This window comes from Myotis brandtii, unplaced genomic scaffold (assembly GCF_000412655.1).
Source record: "Myotis brandtii unplaced genomic scaffold, ASM41265v1 scaffold982, whole genome shotgun sequence".
Classification (NCBI taxonomy): domain Eukaryota; kingdom Metazoa; phylum Chordata; class Mammalia; order Chiroptera; family Vespertilionidae; genus Myotis; species Myotis brandtii.
Window position 1 is genome coordinate 10,266 of NW_005372084.1, and position 7,767 is coordinate 18,032.

Genomic DNA, 7,767 nt, shown 5'->3' on the forward strand with positions numbered 1-7,767 from the left:
ATACTAATATATTATTTAGTAAAAATGATTATAAAACTATATTTCAAAATATTACTTTTTCTGACAATCTAAACATTTTATATTTTCATTAAGGAAAATATGTCCTATATAGAAATATAATGTTTTCACTTTTTAGATGGATTAAAACAATAGTTTACTGTTTAAAAAAAAGATGGGGAATCTCTGAAAATAAAACAAAACAAAACAAAATAAATGAACAATCCATCACTTAGAAGTAAACATATACATGATATATTATAGCAAGTAAGAAATTGGAAATTGAAGATTATCTACCTGAACTGATCCTTGAATTATTCTTTTATCTCAAGCAAAGCCACACATCTTTCCTTTCCTCTATTTACCATTCCTTAAACCTTATAGTCACAAATTGGCAGCAGACACCTGATTGCATGCTGTTCCTGTTTTGCTCAGTAAAGATTCTGGCAGCTGCTCAACATGGCTGAAATTCTGAGAGGACAACTCCAAAAGATGATGAGACCAACAGAGACACAGCAGTTGCCCCAACTCATCAAGCACAATAAAATTCAGCATAAAATCTGAAATAATCCACTGATAGAGAAAAGGGATACTCTCAAATTTAGGGGGAAGTTTTCAGGTCAGGAGAGCTGCATGTGCAAGTCTCCTCTTCCAGCAGCTCCTCACCGGAGAAGGGCAGGACCCCAGGGAGGACAGCAGCTCTGTAAACACAAGAGGGCAGGACATTTTCAGAAGGAAAAACTTGACAGCTTTCCTTGCTTATGATTTTTTTTCCTTTCTCCTTTTCAAAAGTTTCCCCTAAAGATTAGGAGTGTCAGACATTGACATGAGTCCCAGAGAACTGACCCATAAAGTAATTAGAAAAGGAATTCCCCCTCCCCCCCATGCCCCACCCTTTGTCTCAAACCTAGATCAGATGAAAGGCACCTCTGTTTACTTCCTGATCCTTCTAATTTCTGTAACAAGGACCATCCCAAACTCATCTCCCAGCAGCTGCTATAACTGAAACTCAAGAGATTGCCCCAGGCACCATGGCACCTTCTTAGAGCTGCTCAACACTAATGGATTAGCTCTCCCTAGCACAGGTGGCAATTTAACAGGAGTCCAAACTTTTATACTGGTAATAGTAAGAGACCACAGAAAATTACTTCAAAGACCATAGGCCTAATGCAGAGCTAAGAAAATGCAGGGCTTTCTGAAATGTATAACTACTGCTCAGCCTCCTACCTACATTCACCAAAGGAAGATGATTATGGATGTAGTGGGAATGATAGAAAGCAAGATTAATACAATTGCAGAAATTAAAAAAGGAGCATATTTTCATTAGTTCTGAAATTACTGGTTAAAAAAAACATGAAAAATAAATTCAAGGGCCATATTTAGATAAAGACTGATTATATTTCAAACAAAATATTACTTTTTTTTTTGCCTGAGAAACTTCCTAAAATGATACAAAAAGAAGTATTAATGATTAACTTACTCTTTTTTATTATACAACATTTTCAATTATTTTAAAATCCTGAAAACTTTAAAAAAGTAACAACTCAAGCAATGGTCATCCTTTTCACAATAGCCCAGCATTTTAATTAAACTGTTTGCATAAAAATGTTGGTAAACAGGGTGCAACACATATACCACAATATTTCCTAATTTAGATGGAAAGCTCACAAAAGAACTCAGAAAGCAGATGAGTCAGATAGTTAGACAGAAAACAGATTAGTTGAAAGACAGATTAGAGGCTGAGAAAATGTCTCTAAAATGCTGACAGAAGATTCTAAATTATAGGATAATGCACATAAAAGTGCCTTGACACATGCAAGAACAAAATGTAACTATTATTAGAAGGTTAATAATTAAAAGAGAAACAGTACTGCATGTACTAGCTTTTATGTATGGATTCATATAATACTCCAAACTATGACAATATTTCCTTAGTTTTTCAGACATAAGATTCTGCAAATTTAACCTCAGAAATTAAAGAGATTTAGGAATTGATTTCTTTTTGCATTTAATAAATAAATACCAGTGCTGAAATCAATAAAAAAGATTTTATATATCATGCCTAGCTGGAATGTTGAAAAATGTCAGCTTTGTCTTAGATTTTTATATTTTAATCTCGTGCTAGCTGACCAATACCTAAGTATGTGCAACTATTAGAAAGAAATCTTAAAAAAAAAAAAAAGGAACAGATGTGAAAAAAACACAACAAAGGAAATGAGGGGTTTTGCATAAGAATAAAGTCTCAAAATGCTTCCCAATTAATATTGACTCAGATTTTCTTTATTGCATAAGGTAAAAAATTGAGATAAAAAATAAATGGTGTCTAATAAGATATTTGGTATCATAATTCTTTTTATAAATATTCAATTTTTATTCAATAAGACTGAATGGTTCTCTATCTGCTAGAACTTTCTCTAGTACTAATTTTTAAGTAAGTTACATTTATGATTTTTGTCATATGCAAGCAAAAGCATCCTAATGGGTTTAATAATGAGATAAGTAGGAGCTTGGGGCTGCAGCTGGGACCTTTGGGATGCATTCCCTTTTTCTTTGTTGTACCTCATTTGTCTTTCAGGAAGTAGTTGTGTTCCAGTTACAGACAAAGCATTTTTCCAGACATGATCTGACATGAATCCCAGAATCCTGCCCACGTTTTGAAACTTTAGTGCTTATTTATGAGGTTCCATGGAGATGTTTATGACTTTAGTAACAGAAGGGAAATATGCTGGGGAAAAAGTACTGATTTGAGTACTAAAAGGCCATCACCTAGCTTTGTGAGCCTGGGTTGGTCATTTCATTTCTGTGGTCTTGAAGGAGAAGTTAGGGGTGGATTTAATTTCAAAAGTAAATTTTAAGATGAACATTGTATCATAAGGTCAATTATATTTTAATTTTTGGCATTCATATCATATTTTATAATATTATTACAATCTTATATCATTTTCTATTAAAACTATCTTCATAAATGAACGGAGTAGTTATGAAATAGAATATATCAGCTATTTTTGTTTTTCTATTTTAAAGGCAATGGAATAAAGACCCTCTAAGTTTGTGACTCACTGCGAGCCAAACACCAACTTTGTGGCAGACTAGAGAAAGGACACCAGGACTCCTAACTTCCTACTCAGTGTTCTGAATTATACGCTCAGCCAATTACTTCATACTTCTAGAAACAAACTGGGTCAAGAATATACAGAAATAGCCCTAGCCGGTTTGGCTTAGTGTGTAGAGTGCCAGCCTTCGGACTAAAGGGTCCTGGGTTTGATTCTGGTCAAGGGCACATGCCCCGGTTGTGAGCTCGGTCCCCAGTAGGGGATGTGCAGGAGTCAGCCAATCAATGATTCCCTCTCATCATTGATGTTTCTATCTCTCTCTTCCTCTCTGAAATCAATAAAAATATATTTTAAAAAATTACTAGTACATAAATAACCTCAATCTCTCTCTTTACCTCTGTTTCTGTCTCTGCCTCTTCCTTTCTCTCAAAAATATTCTCTACCAAATGACCCTTATATAATCTATGAAGAATAATCAATAACACCTTTATTATATTGTTTTAGTACTTACTACCTTATCTTATTTTCTGTAGACTTGTCTGTCATTGTATCTGCGAAGCATAGCAGAGAGCTTTTGATATATGTCATGTGTGCTGAGTAAATATATGCGTAGATTTACCGAAAGCGTAGGTGCTCACATTACTTTCTATACTAAGAAAGACCTATATTCAAATATCCACTTTGACAGTGACTCAAATTCTCTGAACCTTAATTTCATCATTCCTATCTCACGGGATAATCCTATATAATAAAAGGTTAATATGCAAATTTTCCCCAAGGGCAGGAGTCTGACCAACCGGGAGTTAGACGTGCACTGACCATGAGGGGACAGCTTGGAACATGGCAGGCGTCGGCAACATGGCGCTGGCAGCAGGGTGGCAGTGGAGGGGTTGCTGGCCCCAATGGACCCTGATGAGAGCAGGACTGTGGCGGGATGGTAGAGCAGGTGAGCGGGCGACACCAGGCCAAGGTGGGTGCGAGGGAGGGCCCCGACCGCCCTGCTGGTCACCCCACAGAATTGCCCTGATTGCTGGCCAGGCCTAGGGACCCTACCCATGCAAGAATTTCGTGCACTGGGGCTCTAGTCATAAAGATGAAAGGAGATAATGCAGGAGTGCTTAGCACAGGCGTGTTTGTTCTTCCTATTGTTAACATTATTACTGTTGTGTTATTTTTGTACATCTATTTCTTCTTTTCTCCCCAAAGACAGAGACATGTCCTAATCATCTTTCTGTGCCAGGCCAGAGGAAATCAATTAATTTTTCATTCATTAATGCATAATCATTCTCTGTCTCTACCAATAATTTTTTAGATACTTTAAGTCAGTAACAGCTCCTGCTCATGTATTCTGGTTGTGTTTACTAATTTAATGTGAGGCCCCTATATGGCCCAGTTTGGCAAATACCAGGGAGATGAGAGAAGCTGGAAAGGAGCCAACAGATTTTAGAAGTAAGCAAGGAAAGAGATGGTTCCAGTAAATGACAGTGTTTAAAAACTGAGTCACTGGAAAGATGTTGAAATTTAGAAACCTCAGAGAAGGGAATAGAATAGATGGGATAATAAAGAGCTCAGGTTGGTTTTATAACTATGAAATGCCTTCCCATGCTGAGATGGCAACACACGGGTGGAAGGAAGTGTAGGATTGGAACCTCCAGGGCAGCCTGGAGTTGTCATCTATTCCAAGCTTTTAGTTGAAGACATAGCATACATTAGGTTGTAAATGAAAAGAGAAGAACTGGGGAAAAAATGATTAAGGACCAAAAAAAAAAATTTGCATCTAGGAGTTAGAAGGTCAAGAAAATATTAATTTTTCAACAGAGCTACTAAGTACTATGTCGAAGGTTTATATAGGTACTTTATGGTTGCAAAAAAAAATTGGGGATGTGGTAATATATCCTAAAAGCATTATTAATGTTAAAATAGTTAATTTAAATACAGTTTTTCTTACTTCCTCTCAGGTAGATTCTTTATTATCCGTGAAAGAAGTATTTAGTCACTCTTACATAAAAAAATGAAGTAGACAATTTTATAGGAATTCTGCTGCTTTAAATAATTGCTTATTTGTTGATATATCCTACTCTCCATCTTTCTTTATTCCTTCCGTATCAGGCTGGGCTACCATGGGAGTCAATACCTAATCACACCTCCTTCTCACTCCAAACTTGCCTTATACTAGCATCACTTAGGGAACTTTTGCAACTCCTGATGCCCAGTTGTGTCTCCCCCCAATCCCTCAGCAATTAAATCATATTATCTGGGTGAGGAGGCCAGGCATTAGTGTTGTTATAAGACCCTCAGGTGATGCCAATATGCAGCCTAGTCTGGGAAACACTGTTCTGAGGAAAGTGTGAGTGAAGGAAGCTCTGCACCTGAGAAGTCTCAGCATGTGCTTTCTAAGGAAGGGCTGACCAACATTTCAGGAAGTGATCTGTGAGCTTCTCAGCTTGGGCTAGACCCGTGGTCGGCAAACTGCGGCTCGCGAGCCACATGCGGCTCTTTGGCCCGTTGAGTGTGGCTCTTCCTAAGCCTTAGGAGTACCCTAATTAAGTTAATAACAATGCACCTACCTATATAGTTTAAGTTGAAAAATTTGGCTCTCAAAAGAAATTTCAATCGTTGTACTGTTGATATTTGGCTTTGTTGACTAATGAATTTGCCGACCACTGGGCTAGACCATATCCTGGTTTGTCAAAACTATGTGGAAGCATTAAAATCTCAAACTGACATATTGCCTTATATAACAAAAGTAGTTGCAGAGACTTCAAACTGTCCAGACTTAGGAAAACTAAACTGATATCTGACATTAAGAAGTGACTATTCTGGTTTGGAAGATGAGTAGCTGCTACTTGACTTTTAGAAAAGTATTAAGATTATTTATTGATGCTCTATGACAAAGTTTAAAGACTTTCATAAAATTTGCTTTAACTAGAATTCACTGGAAATGATTCACAGTAAAAAAAAACAACAAAACCCAGAAAATTATATATTCTCAGTAGCATATGGAATCTGGGAGAAAGATATTTTTATTTCAAATACCATTAAAATCAACCTGAATCAATAGAGAAGTAAATATCAATGCCTCCGATGATTTTGGTTAGTTTTCTTTTTTGAAAGGCGGAACAAATATATATTACTTCTTCATATATAAGTAGTTTTGCAAATTTTGTCATTATTATTTATTTATTCATTTTAAAAATCTTTATTGTTGAAAGTATTACATATGTCCCCTCTTTACCCCCATTGACCTCTTCTAGCCCACCCCCACCCCAGGCCTTCACCATCCTATTGTCTGTGTCCATGGGTTATGCATATACTCTTAATCCTCACCTGAGGATATTCTGAGACAGCGGAAGAGAGAGAGAGAGAGAGATAGCTCGGTTGCCTTCCATACATGCCCCAACCTGAGATCAAACCCAAAACCCAGGTATGTGCCCTGACAGGGAATCCAATCCAATCAGAAGCCCTTCAGTGCAGAGGGCAAAGCTCAACCAACCAACTGAGCCACTCCAGCCAGGTGCGATTTTTATTTTTAACTTAACACTATACCAGTGATGGCAAACCTTGTGAGCTCAGCGTGTCAAAATTTTGAAAAACCCTAACTTAACTCTGGTGCCATGTCACATATAGAAATATTCATATTTCCTTTTTATATTTGCAACCATAGTAAAAAAAAGATTTATATTTTTGATATTTATTTTATACTAGAGGCCCAGTGCACAAAATTTGTGCACTGGGGAGGGGGAGTCCCTCACCTAGCCTGTGCCCTCTCGCAGTCCGAGACCCCTCGAGGGATGTCGGACTGCGGCTTAGGCCTGATCCCCAGGATCTCTCACTCTTTGCCACCTGCTCACTGCTCCTTACCTCTCGGCTCGCTGCTCCTTATTGCTGCCATGAAGCCAGCCATGAGCCCGGCTTTTGGCTGAGTGGCACTCCCCATCTGGGAGAGAGCACTGACCACCAGGAGGCAGCTCCTGCGTTGAGCGTCTGCCCCCAGTGGTCAGTGTGCATGATAGCGACCAGTTGTTCTGGTCATTTTGCCGGAACAGTCACTTAGGCTTTTATTATATAGACAAGGGGCCCGGTGCACAAAAATTTATGCACTAGGGAGGGGGTTCCCTCAGCCCAGCTTGCCCCCTATCACATACTGGGAGCCCTAGGGGATGTCCTACTACCTGCTCCCTGCTCCCCTTGGGGAGCGGGCCTAAGCCACAGTCTGGCCTCCCTTTGTGGGAGTCGACCGGGCTGATCAGGGGAAGGCACCAGCCCCATCACCGCACTGTTGCAGCCACTGCCAGTCACCGCAGCCACCAAGGTGTTTTCATCAACACGGACTCCAGTCCCTTTACCATGAAAAAATGACAACTTTCTTTAGGCATTTTCAAGAAGTGTCTTTCATAGGATATGACATTTCTTTCTTTCTTTATCCTCACCTGGGGATATGTTTCCATTGATTTTTAGAGAATGTGGAAGAGAAAGGGAAAGACAGAGAGAAACATCAAAGTGAGAGGAACACTTTGATTGGTTGCCTCCTGCATGAGCCCTGACCTGGGCCGGAGCCAGGGAGGAACCTGCAACCTAGGTACATGCCCTTGGTCAGAATTGAACCCAGAATCTGCGTTGGGCAGGCCGAGGCATTATCCACTGAGCCAAACCGGCTAGGACAGGATATGACATTTCTTAACCCTCCAGCAGCAGACCTTCATTTTTTTCTCCAGGA